The following is a 14,337-nucleotide window of genomic DNA, read 5'->3' on the forward strand; positions in this document are numbered from 1 at the left end:
ATAGAGTGCATTGGCATAATTCCAGACCTCACAAATCTAGGGTTACAAACTTGTTAAGAGAAGTTCTCCGTCATAAGATCCAATGCAAATTGGGCACTGCTAGTCTTCCTTTGTCTTTAGTGAGACCAGGCTTTTCAAAACTGATAAGAGGGGTTTGTTCTCTTCACAAAAATTATCTAATTAAACTTTCCAACGTTTTAAAAACCTTTTCTAGCATCACAAACGGCATCACAGATAATTAAAATCCTATCAAGGGAGTATCTTCATTTTTATCCTTTCTTCTCGCCCTATTATCAATATAGGATCGCGGTCTCATTTGTTAATAAAGTGATTGAATTTTAACAATTAACTAATCTATGTCTAGTTTATACAAATCTTCAAGCTTCTCAGAGAATCGCTTAGGATTGTTATTCTGCTCAGCCGCTAGGTCACCTCTGTAGAAGTTAAACAGTAAAAGCTTGGTTTTAGATTTATTAATTTTAAAACCCCCAATGTTGCCAAAATTATTTATAACATTGAATAATGTTTAAAATGATTGAGGTTTGGAGGAGGAATATACTACAAGATCATCCACTGAGAGTTTTTAATTTTGGTGCATTAAGAGTAATCGTCAACATCTCTATCATAGATCTAATAGCGCATGCCAAGTGCTTGATATAGAGATCAAACAATAAGGGTGATAGTGGGCACCCCTGCCTCATACCCCTGGTAATCTAGAATCCTCCAGTACATTTCCCATTGATTATCATTAAGGCATTGGCCCCAGTATTAAGATTCCTCAAGGGATTTATTAGCTTTTCAGGAAACCCAACTCTTTACAACACTGAAAACAAAAAAGACCAATAAACCATATTGCATGCTTTTTCAGCATCAAAATAAAATAAGGAGGTTGAAATTCTGTTAGCCGTAACGTAATCAATGGTTTCATCCAATAAATATTGATACAGAGCTGTCATCACACAATAAAGTCATTATGATCCTTCTGAATAATTAGAGAAATTTGTACAACTACTCTTAAGGCCATTAATTTGGCCAAGAGTTCATAATCAGAGTTGAATATCATTATGGGGTGAAAGAAATTTACCTTCACTGGGTCCTGGTCTTTTATTAATAAATAGATAATATCTCCTCTTAAAAAGTAGGATAGTATACCACCCCCTGACACTGGGCTCTTGAACTGCTCTGCAAAGTTCTGGTACCACTCAGATCGGGCCCTATCCTTCCTTGCTGCCTTCCCCTTAGGCAGGTTTTTAATCAGCTCTGTTTCCTCCTCCAGAGAAACGGGGCAGGCCAATTTCACCACTTCCCCTGCTGGTAATTTAGTGAGAGACCATTACTCAAAGTACTCAGCCATTGTAGAAACAGCTGGTTTAGCCACTCCAGTATAAATATCTTTAAAATATTCCTAAAAAGCTGTTGTATTCTCTGGGGGTCCTGAGTAACCTTTAATGTCTCAGAGTCGTAAAGCCTAGTAATGTGGGCGGAAGCTGCTCTACAGGTGGTGCACCATACCAATATTTTCCCACCATACTCCCCTTCTTCATAAAGTTACCTGTTCTAGAATTTATCAGCTCCACCTGAAATAAAAAAATCCTTAGATCCTGTTTTGCCTTCTCTCAATAAGAAAAGCTTGCATGGGCAAGAGCAGTATGAAGTGCGGCGTCTATCCAGCCTAGATATAAGGTCCTGTGACTGAATTTCCTTTCTAAAGGCCAGTAATGACTGTATTTCCCCTCAAAGTGTGACCTTAAATCCTCTCATACCAGTTCAAGAGGGGCAAAGCCAAATTCATTAGAAAATGTCTGCTATCTTCTCCCTCATGATGGCCTAAAGATCATCCTCCACTAACAAAGATTAGTCTAATCACTACCTAGGGGATGCTACACGTTCAGAGTGCAAATGGATGTCCAATATGAGGACTGAATGATCAGTGAAGCATTTAGGTTGAAAAGAGTAGAGCCCGTCAAGGTCAATACTGAATGTCACAAAACATCAGTTTGTGTGGCTGACTAGAACCTTTTTGAGAAGTTAGTGTACTCCTGACTCATTGTGTTTGCTTGGTCAGTTCTAGAGCATGCTTCAAATGCCGTAGGGCTGAAAAAGACCTGTTTTTTTATGTCGCCAAGCTAGAGGTATCCAATACACTAGACTGAAGTAAATTAAAATACCCAAATTATAATTGGGTTGAGAAAGTATAACAAAGCCAGTCTTAATTGGAACAATGACTCAGGATTGTCATTGATTGGGCCATGATAAGAAACTAATGTAAAAATATGCGATTGTAGGTTAACAGCAGCAACCATCCACCTGCCCGCTTCATTCTGGAAGGTTTTAATAACCAAAGTCAAAGCTTTCTTAGGAACTAAAATATCACCCCTACCATGCGAAGCAGAAGCAGAGGAAACAGCTAGCACTTTAAACAGGGCCCACAAATAAGCCTTGGATTCACTCAGGCACTTAAGGTGGGTTTCCTGAAGCAACATGACTGCTTTCATATTTTTAGCTGCCCAGGATAACCATGATTTCCTCTTATGGTAATTATTTAGCCCATTAACATTCAATACAATAATAAGAAACAAACAAAAAGACTAATACCAGCATTGACCCAAACAAATGGCATGAATATGGATTCTAAACCATTTTTGATTTTTTGTACCCCCACAATGCGGATTCTCCCCCCAACCATGTGGCCCCAAACGTCGCTCAATCCCCTCCTCCATTTCCACCCCCAGCCCCTTGGCGAGAGTACACTCCCTCTCATTAAGTCCTTTCCCATCCTACGGGTGATATGCTGTTAGGCTCGAGCAATGGGCCACAAGAGAGAATGGGAGGCCATTACCCTTGCCACCATCCTTGCTACTACATCCCTGTGACATACAACTTCCTTCTGTCAGGTCTTAAACACCTTCCCCAACCTCCTTTCATCCTATTAGTGTTAACCACAACAAAAGGTGCTGGAATTATAGTTCTGAATTATGTACGCCCCACCGCATGACTGACCAATAACCATTTGATTACTATTCACCAGCCATAGATCTATCAGAAGCAAATGGTTTTGAGCCTTTTAGCACCCGATAGAGAGATGGGATTCATAACCAATATTGTAATAAACACTTAACAAGACAAAGGAAGAAATCAATAAAATCATTCCACAGTCGCAAATATATTCACACATGCTTCTGGATCTCATTTAGAAATAGCTGGGCAGAATCAATATCTGAGAAAGCATGGAAAGCCTCCTTTGTAAGCCCTCTTTGGCAATACTTTCAACTTAGCGGGTGATAACAAAATAGCCTGGGCACTGAGTGATTGAAAATAGTAAGCATTTGCTTGAACATTCTTATTTTTGCTGACTTGAAAGACATAACTGAATCACATAGGAGTTCTGTACTCCTTATTCTTGATTGCTGCCATCAAAATCTTTTTTCTAACCCTATAATATTCAAAGTTTACCAATATACTTCTGGGTCTTGAGCTACTCAGTTTTGTTGTAAACAGAACTCAATAAGCTGCATTATTGTAAGATTGTCTTTGTTCCCAGGAAGTATGAGTTACTATCAATTGCTCCACAACCTCAGGTGCCATGGTATTCTGATCCTTGGGCTCCGGTATGCCTACAAATCTTAAGTTAGAGTGCCTCACTCTACTTTCCAGATCCTTTAGCTGGATTTCTAATTAGGCTATCTCTCTGGAAAACCACAAGGCTTGCTGAGAAAAATAAATTTGGGTGTCTTCACAATTAGAGACTTTCTGCTGGAGCTCAAGAATCTAATCAGACAGAGTATCAAACCTTTTCTCAATCCCCTGCTTCTTAGTTCCATAAGAACCTCATAAAACATTCCAGTTGCCCCATTGTCCCACTTGCTGTGTCGCTGGATATGGGAAGTGGCAGCATTCTTACATTTTGGCTTTGACCTTTTTTCCCTCTCACAGTCACAGCATCAGCAATGCATCCCAATGCCACTACTATGCTGTGGTTTGAGCTAATTTGATTAGGGATATGCCTCTCCACAGATGTTATAGAGGATCCCTAATCAACTGCAAGAGGGTTCTCTTGGCTTGTAGTGGATGGAGATGTGATCCCTCTCATCTGCTGAACACGCACAATAGAATCTCTATTCTTTCTACCCTGCTGAAGCCATCACACCTCTCTTGGCTAGCAAGGATCACTGAAAATAGTTTAGGTACTACCTACCTTTCCTTTTGAGAAGCTGGATGGAGATGAATCCTCTGAGTCAAGGTGATCCATTCCCTGAGGTGTTGGAGCATTGTTGTGATGTAAAAATGTATCTATTAAAGCTGCACATAGCTCTCGGCTGAAACCTGAGGTGCCCCATAGATTAAAAGGAAGATGACAGATGGCCTATGTATATAACATAACAGCAGCTGAGACCTGAGGTGGATGAACAAGCCCTTCATCATACTGTGATTCTCAGCTCAAGTCACTTACACCTCCCGGAGCCAAGATGGAGGCAGATGCCAGTTATAGCCACCTTACACAGGTATTGAAAGAGAGCTCATCACACCATACCCAAGAGTTGGGTCTGATGGTCCAGTATTTATCCCTGGTGTCCTCCTTCCAAGTAGAAGGTTCTGCAGAGTTTCACCCCCTGAGATGCTTGGAATTTACTGACTCCCTGCCCTGGTCCCAACTTCTGTGGGGTCACAAAAGACTTGTGTCAAACCATTTATGAGTGTGCTCAGGCACAGCCTTTGTGATATGCAAGTATGGTGGGTGACAACTCCACCCCCCAATCAGGTCAGAGATGGCCCACCCTACACAGCACTTATCTCCCTTTGTCCCACTGTCTGGAAGCAATACACAATGACCAACTGCCAGCTACACCGAGACATGTGACCCAGAAACAGCTACAGGCATGAAACAATTAGAACAAGAAAATGTCCACTTTTTTAAAGTGGCATTTTCACAGTTGTGACTTAAAAATACAGATTTATCATTAATGAGTGGTTTCATTTATACTTCTTTAGACACCAAACTCAACATTTCTACTTGCCCCCATCTGAAAGTTAAAACGTATTAAATGTAATAAGGAAACCCAATTTCATCCTCTGGGTGAGGTAGGCCTTGCAGTAGTGAAAAAATTATTTCAGAGTTTTTCACTGCTAGAACATGTAAAAGTTAAAAGTGTAGTTCCATCTTATTAAATTCACTGCACCATGTCCTATAGGTTGTCTAGGGCCTACCCTAGAGGTAACCTATGTGTATTAAAAATGAAGGTTTATGCCTGGCAAAAGGTTTATTTTGCCAGGTTGAAATGACACTTTAAAACTACACACACAGGCTGCCACAATAGACTGTGGCATTTGTAAAAGGCTACTTAACTGAGTGGCACAATCAGTAGTGCAGGCTCCCTAGTAACATTTACTTTAGAGGCCCTGAGTACATCTAGTACCACTTTACCAGGGACCTATAAGTAAATTAAATGTTACAATTGGGTGTAATCAATTTCGCCTTGCTTAATGGAGCGAGCACAAGCACTTTAGCACTAGTTTGCAGTGGCAAAGTGCAGAGAGACCTAAAAGCCATCAAAAATGGTTTTAGGTAACAGAAGGGTGAAATCAAAACGTTTGTGAATACTCTGTAGACAGAGCCGTGTCCAATAGTGATCTCTTCTGGCATGATTAAAACTTGCTTCATTGCTTGAAGGTGTTCCGGTTCACCGGTATGGACCAGTGGGTCACTCCCTTCTTTTTCTTCTCTGTATTTGGGTATGGCGCCATCTTCTTGATGAAGCCAACAGGGTCTCTGATCGGTGGAATGCACTCTTGGCAGCAATGCAAAGGCACCCAGTTGGCATGTGTTGAACTATAGTCTGGTGTGGCATCCTATTCTCCTTTGTAAGGAACCTTTTGAAGTTTCAGGACAGCGGATGGTGTTATGTAGCAACAGTGGGCTGCAATATTAAAAAGCGACTGTACAATGCATCAGGTGAAGTGTAGCGGTAGTGAGGTCTGCTGCAATATGTGCACTTTACGCTGGAGCAGATTTTGAAAGGTAGCAAGGTTTTGTTACTCCAGCCTCCCCCAATAAGGTGCAGTGCACTTATTTGTTTTCATGCCACAGGCTCCTGCAGGCTCAGTAACCATGTGCTAAAGGACATAGGCCCATATGTATGAGACCCTTGAGCCATTGTTGCATCATTTTCTTAACGCAACAGTGGCTAAAGAACTAAATCATATTTATAAAGCCACGCAAAACCACTTTCTGTGGCTTTGCATGGCCTCATAAATTTGGAGTAAGGCATGGCAGCGCAAATCGCTGTGTTGCCTTACTCTGCCCTACAGAGGCCTTCCATGGGCATTATGATGGGTGTTACCACGCAAATCCTATGGATTTTGACGCATCACAAATTTAAAAGACCTTGTTAACCTGGAGAAGTGCCAAAACCTTTAAGGCTCTCAGGCAAGGTGCAACATGGAGAAATATCACTATTTCTTTTAGTTTTTCCTCTTTCTATGTGTGTGAAACAGCATCCCAAGATTGTTTTGTGCAGGAAGGTGCCCCTTCCTGCAACAAAACAATCCTGAATGCAATGTAGATACCCTTAGACCATGACAGCAAGTGTGCCTGTGTTGGCACTAGACAGCCAAAAGGGCACCAGCACAAGCAGAAAGGACAGGAAGGCAACATATTGCTTAAATACAGAGCAATCTTTCCCTTTCCCTTAGATGCAGGACAACGCAGCAAGGTGACTTGCTGTGTTGCCCTATGCCAAAATCTCATAAATATGGGTCCTAGTTTTTGCACCTCTGTGGTAGAAAGCAAACATTTATTGAAGTATGGGCAAGCCTAATATCACTTGGGTAGTTAAGGGTGCAGCATTCATGCATAAATTCAACTGGGTGCTTACATTTTTACTTCTTTATCCACCAGGTTATGGCTATACAGGCCTGGCATGTGGAAATGATATCCGACAGCTTGAGAAGCTGTCTTTAATCTCATGTTTTCCTACTTTTTAATTTTGCTGTGCCCAAAATATAAAGCTGCCAAGGTGTGTCAGTGCTTCTGGGGCACATGGATTCTCAGGCCTAGACCGACAGGTGGCATAGTCTGTGATTGGGCATTTCACTTCAGCCTTTACCCTTAAATCCTGGAGGTATTGGCTGCCATTTTCAGATTGATTGTTCAGCCATATTCACTGTTCACACAGCACAATGCTGCTGTGTTTTGCTCAGGAGTGTATTGCAACTTTTCATATTGTTGCATCAAACCAGGGAAGGCAAGACAGTGGTGCCACAAAATACTTCTGCCTCAGGTGGGGCAGTGATGCCATAGTAGGAGCTTTCCCATGGCCAGAAGCTTCGGAGATTTGTGTTGCGACAGTGAGCAACAGGGGCTTGGTGGGTATTGTTGATGAGGCCAGTCACCTTTCTTACTCCTTGCTGCAACCATCCATCCTTATCAGGTCCTGAGGAAGTCAATGCAGCAGTGAAGCAGAGGCAGCCTCAGCATGAACGAACGAAGGAAGCCAGCAGACCTTCCTTTTCTTGTGAAACCACTGATAACACACTAAGGGGGTTATTCTAACTTTGGAGGAGGTGTTAATCCGTCCCAAAAGTGACGGAAAAGTGACGGATTTACCACCAGCCGTATTACGAGTCCATTATATCCTATGGAACTCGTAATACAGCTGGTGGTATATCCGTCACTTTACCGTCACTTTTGGGACGGATTAACACTCCTCCAAAGTTAGAATAACCCCCTAAGTGTGGGGCCTATGACAAGGATAGGTCACAAAATGAGTAGGATCTTCCCCCAGTTGATGGCTTCACTGCCCTGTCTGGGACACTGGGTTAGACAGTCAGCTGGGGGGTACTCATATGAGTGACAGGCTTATTCCCATGAATGGAAGCAGGCCTGATCAAGTTCTGCATTTGAATTATCAGTGCATTGGGATAGTAGGGGGAGATTATATTGGATTCTTCTTTCTTTGGTGTGGATGAATTTATACGGGCAAGGGGTGCAACCTGTGTTGTTGGGGTGTTCTTCAAGGTGGCTGGTCTACTTAAGGGCCTTTGAGGAACAAGGTCTAGGGGGTGGGTGGGCATGCTAGGTTTGGGTTAGAACTACAGGGTTGCTGCAAGTGTTGGTCAGCTTTTCCCAAGCAACTCACCTCCTCCTTTTGGTGATCAGCTAATACATCACCCAGAGGTCACTGCAGCATGCACAGTGTGCCACGTCAGTGCCCTTTGGGCGAGTTTTATAATTCTTTCTGCAGCATCACTGAGGTTGGACGGATGGTAAGGGGACATCATAGTGGTGGAGTGGTCAGGATGCAGCTATAGGCCTGGCCTCTCTTGCCCAAGCTCTCACATCCTATGTGGCGGGCCTCACTGCACACAAAGGAATGACACAGAGGAATGATACAGGCACTGAGTTAGATATAGAACTTGAGCAATTGCACATGAGCTGAGATTTTCTTGATAAAATGTTTAGTCTTCATGTAATCATACTTACAGGTTAATGTGTGAATTAATTAAACAATTATACTATATTTATGAGAAATGTGACTAACTAAATGGTCACCATCATATGTAAGGCCTATATTTTGTACATGCTAACTTAAGCTAATGAAATTATTTTGTCTTTACAAGAGAGTATGTTTCTTAACTAAAACAAAATGTCAGAATTAAATGTGTATTTAGTGGCCTCTGCTGCACAGTTCAGAAGTAGATGCAAGGTCATTATGTAATGCAAGCTGTATAAAATGTTTGTAGTGTGTTCCGTAGTTTTGACTGACTTCATTGTTTGAAGATATGTTTCTAACTTGTATGTTTGTATGTTTTTAGTTGAGGAAAAAGAAATGGGGTGTTACATATTTTGTAATAGTTTTTCCTGTGACTTCATATTCTGGTGGAGTGGAAACAAAGGATCCACAGATGAAACTGGATAAGAGGAAACAAAGGATACTTATGTATTAGTTTTGATTTCGTCAATGGAATGACAGCAAATAGAAGAGTTTGGAGTAAATTAATTGTTTAATTTTGATATCTGTTAATGTTTTGAATGGTCATAACTTTCTCACCTCATACTTTATCCAATCATTTTTAATTACCAAGTTTAATTTAATGTTCAGTCACCATTGTTTGTGGGTCATTCTTCTTTGGGATTTTCGTGTATCCTGAGTCCTAAAGAATCTATTGCTTTATGATTTGTCACTTTGACATTTCATGTTTCTACATAGTCTATTGCTATTCTGGTACTTTATTAGTTAATGTTTGTTCAATAGTGAACTTATGCTTAAATGGTTTAGGGTATCTTATAGTCCACAATTCTAAACATTACCCCTACCCTCATTCCTGTTCCTGTCCTGATGTTGGTGTCTGATGTTGCTGTCCTACTGACAAAGTAGACGTTGTTGCCATTTTTCTAGTGATTTGGTAATTGTATGAAAGTGAATTGTTATTTGTCTTTTGTTTTCCAGTTACCAGCTGCAAAAGTTTATTTATGTTGCTTCTTCTTTTTATTATTATTATTATTATTATTATTATTATTATTATTATTATTAATAATAATAGTGCCATAGCAAGATGTTTCCTAAATTTGTGTTACTAAAACCTTTACATGAAGCCCAACATGTTCATGTTAATTAGTGGTTAGTGAGGTGTTACTCACATGCTCATGAATTGTTGTTGATATTTTCTGTCATATTGTTATTCAGATGCATTCAATTTCTTCAGCTTCTTTTACTATGGTTTTGTGTTATAACCATTGAGATAATTTGTCTTTTTGCATTGATTAAACTTAGATATATCCGGCATTTTAATCAGCCTTTGTTGTTTCTGTATATGTATCATTTGTGTTTGAAAATTACTATTGTGACCTTAGCGTTGGTAATATAGGGTAATAAATCATTAATTTCTTAATAAACTGGTCTGGTTATTGAGGTTGAATTGTTTATCATAAGTCGTATGTGATGTTTATGACGTATTTCTAATGATATTTTCTCAAAACAGATTTGGTTTGGTTCATCGACCTAGTGCGTGAAATCCACTATCTAGTCTCTTGTTACTAAAATATAGCTAGGGTTTCTCTGCGTCAACAGTTTTGGTAGCAGAGTTTAATTACATAGCTTTTTGATTATGTCATTGCTTGCATCTTAAATTGTGAAAATGAATTGGTGTGTTTTGATTATTATTTTTGAAGATGTTGTTCAAATTTGATAAACTGAGATGCTAAATGTCTAAAGTGACTTTCCTCGGTTCTTGGAGGTTCCCTAGGTTGGTTGGATGTGTTTTCAGCGTTTTGTTGTTAGATTGAGTGAGTAGAATAGGCACTTGCACAGCTTCAGCTAATTTGTAATTGATTGAGTTGTTTGTGAGTTTTTTAGCAGTGGGAGTACTCCAGAAGAAGAAATAATATTAAAAAAGAGAGTTGGTGTACTCTGAGGTATGTGAGTAGGGAAGTCGGCATACTTCACAAGTGTGTACCGCTTGATGCTCGGAAACATTGTCTACGTGCTTGTTGAAAAGATGGACGTGACAGAAGATGTCTAAGACTTCCGAGTACATTGAAAAGTGTAATGAAACACTTTGTTTTTGTTGTAAATTGTCTATTTAGTAGACAAATCAGGTGTGGTTGGTGAGTTGAGTTTGTAAGTTAAATTGAGTGTTTGGAAACTTTCGACTAAGATTTGGCGAGTTCTATGTGCACCAGGACTGTCTTCACTGATCAGTTGAGGGCGAAATTTCCAGGTTGAATTTTGCTAGGGAATCTAGGGATCTGAGAAAAAAGAATAGCTGCAAGAGCGAAAGCCGACAGTGAAATTTAGAAGGTTCCTGAAGTGATTGTGTTACCTTACCTGTAGTAAATAGACAAATTAGTTTTTTTCTTGGTTTTCAAGAAGTGCTTGCGATTCATTTTTTGCGTTAGGTTTGAGTGTTTCGGGTCTAGGAGGACAAGCCGCAAGACTTTTTCAGCCGCTGTGTGTAAGTGTGAAATCAGCTTTTGTGCCATGCTGGGATAGGTTGGTTAGTGAGAAGGGTTGCGCACGGATTAGTGGACAACCGTGAAGCATGATTGGACAAGAAGGATTTCAAAGAGGATTGTGGGTTTGTAGTCACTTACTGATTATTGATTTTTTAAATAGATTTTGTGGAAAATGACGTTTTTCAAAGCTTTTAAAAGTGCTCTGAGAGGAGATGAGAATATTCCGGCCAGGGAACAAGAAATTTGTCCGCCAGAAGGTACTCCAGCATATATTGTAACTGAGGAGAAAGGTACCAGAGCATGTCTTTGGTTAAAACAAAACATTGCATTAAGATCACAAAGAAGGAAAGTTGTTCAGCTTTTCCTGAAAATGGTACATTTAATTTGCGAATTTTGGAGAATTTAAGGCATAAGATATATGGTCTGAGACCTCCACCAAGACCAGCTCAGTTCAAAGCCTTAGTGAACTAGGAGCTAGTAGCTATTTGAAATAAGATAGAGAAGGGCAGAAAAGTCACTAGCGGAGGCTAGATGTGACAGTGATCAGAGACAGCGGAGACTTGATGCCTTACAAGGTGTTAGATTGTTTCCAGCAATGTCAAAAGACAATGAGAAAGAGGCAAACAAGATTTTGAAGAAGTCTAAAAGGATTTCTTCGGTGGTCGAGGAGCAGACTTAAAAAAAAACGAAAAGGGTTTTGTTTAATGATGATGAATCAGACAATGATGAGTTTATTACACAGATTTTGAGAAATTGCCCACCACCTTATGTGGCTCAAGAGAGTTCTAGTAATAGTGCTATAAATCCTACTGTGCCAATACCAGCTGTAATGTCAGAGAGTTCAGTTGAGAGTGTTCATAACACAACTGAGAGTTCTGTACAGTTTAATCCTAACGTGAACCAGAGTTCAGGACAAAGTTCACAGAGCTCAGGACAGACTAGTCCTTCAGAGTGAATACCGATGCAGAGTAGATTCAATCAGTCAACAGAAAATAGACAGCTACCAGAGATTAATGTTCCCGAGATTTATCCAGATCTCCCGATTGTGGAAACAACTACTAATTTAGTGTTATCTTCGAGTCAGAATCCACAGGAGCTGAGATTGATTCAGAAAGATCATACTTCGATATTATTCCCACAGATGCAGAATATGGGAATAATGCAGTCTCAGAATGTAGACACCAGAACCCCAGATGCGATTTCCATACCAATTACATTCAGTCCGCCTATGCCTTTATACGTCCAGGGCAACAGGGGTGTAGTGAATCAAGGAATTCAAAGTTAGAATGGAAACATTGGGTTAATGTCATCTATAGGACAGACCCTAAACAGGTCAAGCTCTTTAATAGATTTGTCTCCTGTTAGAAATTCTGAAATAACTGTCTCATGCAGTGGCCAGGAGAGGGGATTATTAACTCCCTAATGTGTGACTCAAATGCAGCAGCAATTACAGAGTATTCAGTCTGATAATGTCTTATTAAGGGGCCTGACTGCACAGGAAATGCCAAAATGACTAGAAGATTTGAGTGTTTCAAAAGTTCCAGAGAATCAAAACAAGGGAAATTAAGTTTTAAACAAAACTATATTATCAATGGAAGTGGGTGAACTTCTTGAAGGAACAATGGGAGTAAATAGACTTGAATCGTATACTGAGGCTCAGTTGAGATATTTGTGTTGATTAATTACAGAGGGAGCAGCTGAAGTACATCAGCAATTACAGGAATTAGCAGACAAATATGAAATAGATCTTACAAAAATGAAGTTATAGATGACATTTTGGACTGAAGATTTTGAACACATGAGGTCTGCAGGGATGAAAAAACATCTTAGAGAGTTACTTGAAAGAGTGCAATTATGAAGAGCACTGGAAAAATGGGAAGACAGCTGGGTCAAGAAAAGAGAAAGGCCAAGAAAAGGTTCAGATACTCCTCTTATGTATGTAATGCAGACAAGACAGCCAGTGAAAATGTTGCCCATGAGAGAGACTCCGGGATGGAATTTTGTTCATGCATCTTGGAGCAGGAGTGATATTTTGTCTTTTACAAATGATTACCCAGGGTTGAGAGAGAAACCAGTGGAATGGTTTCAGCAGACAAATAGGTTTGTGAAACTTGTGAAATGCCTGTGGGAGGACTTGAATACTATCTTTGAGATTGTTGTCCCAGCAGATTTGTGGACTGAGTGTAAAAGGAGTGTAGATTGGCCTACGAGTGAACTGCAAAGAGATCAGAAAACAGGTCCACCACTTCCTGAAGTAATGAAATATTAATAAGGGGTCATTGGGTTCCTGAATACAAGAATTTCAACTAAAAACATTGAATGGCAACGCATAGATAGAACAGCTCAGGAAGGGTAAGAATCAATTCATGCTTACTTTGAAAGGTTGTGAAAAGCATTTAAACATTACAGTAGTACAGAAACGAGTGAGCCAAAACACATGATTCATTTTGTGTTCAGGTTTGTTGAAGGACTGAGACCAGAGACTAGCCAGATGATTAAGAGTCATTTGATTTGCTGACAAGCAAAACCAATTGATGAGGTGTTGCAGTATGGAAAATACTGTAGTGATGAGATCGAATTGAAACAAAGAAAGTTGAAAGAGAAAGCAACTGTGATGCAGATTAAAGCTGCACAGACAGGGAATCAAGGAAATTTTCAGCAGCAGCCACAGGGAAATGGTATGATTCAGAATCAAAGCAGAGGTAGAGGACGTGGTGGAATTACACTTCCGGTTGTTAATCGAAGTGTGGATTTGAATTCTGTGATGATGCAAGGAGAGCAGCAGGTAAAAAGAATGTTAAATTGTCACGTTTGTGGGGCAATTGGACATTGGAAATGGCAGTGCCCAATGCTAAATCAGGGGAGTGTTGTTTAACCGACAAATGGTATCAATACGTTTCAGAGCATGAGAGGACCAAGAATGAGAGGTCAAATTCAGAATTTCCAGAATGATGTAAATCTGATGCAGGGTTTCCAGCCCTTACAGCCAATGCAGCATGTGCAAAATGTACAACCGCAGGTACAATAAGTACAAATGCCCCAACTACAGCAGACACAGCCACAAGTGCAGATGGTGCCTGCACAACACATTCAAATGCCTAAACAATTGCAAGTACCGCAGAATCCTATGGATCAGCAACAGGTGATGCCTTCCCAGGTGGTCACAAGCCATAAATTAAACCAGAGTGACAATACAGTACATCAATTTCCTTTACATAGTAAGAATGAAATAAACAATGTATGGCTGTTGGATAGTTCAGAAGAGGAGGAGTATGTGATGGCTGCACCATTAAAGTGGATCAGAAAGGTTCTTATGTTGAAGGAAAAGAGCATGGTCACAACGTTTCTTTTTCTGGTTTATAGTGGAGCTACTCTCTCAACAGTGA

The sequence above is a fragment of the Pleurodeles waltl genome, chromosome 10 (genome assembly GCF_031143425.1).
Source record: "Pleurodeles waltl isolate 20211129_DDA chromosome 10, aPleWal1.hap1.20221129, whole genome shotgun sequence".
Classification (NCBI taxonomy): domain Eukaryota; kingdom Metazoa; phylum Chordata; class Amphibia; order Caudata; family Salamandridae; genus Pleurodeles; species Pleurodeles waltl.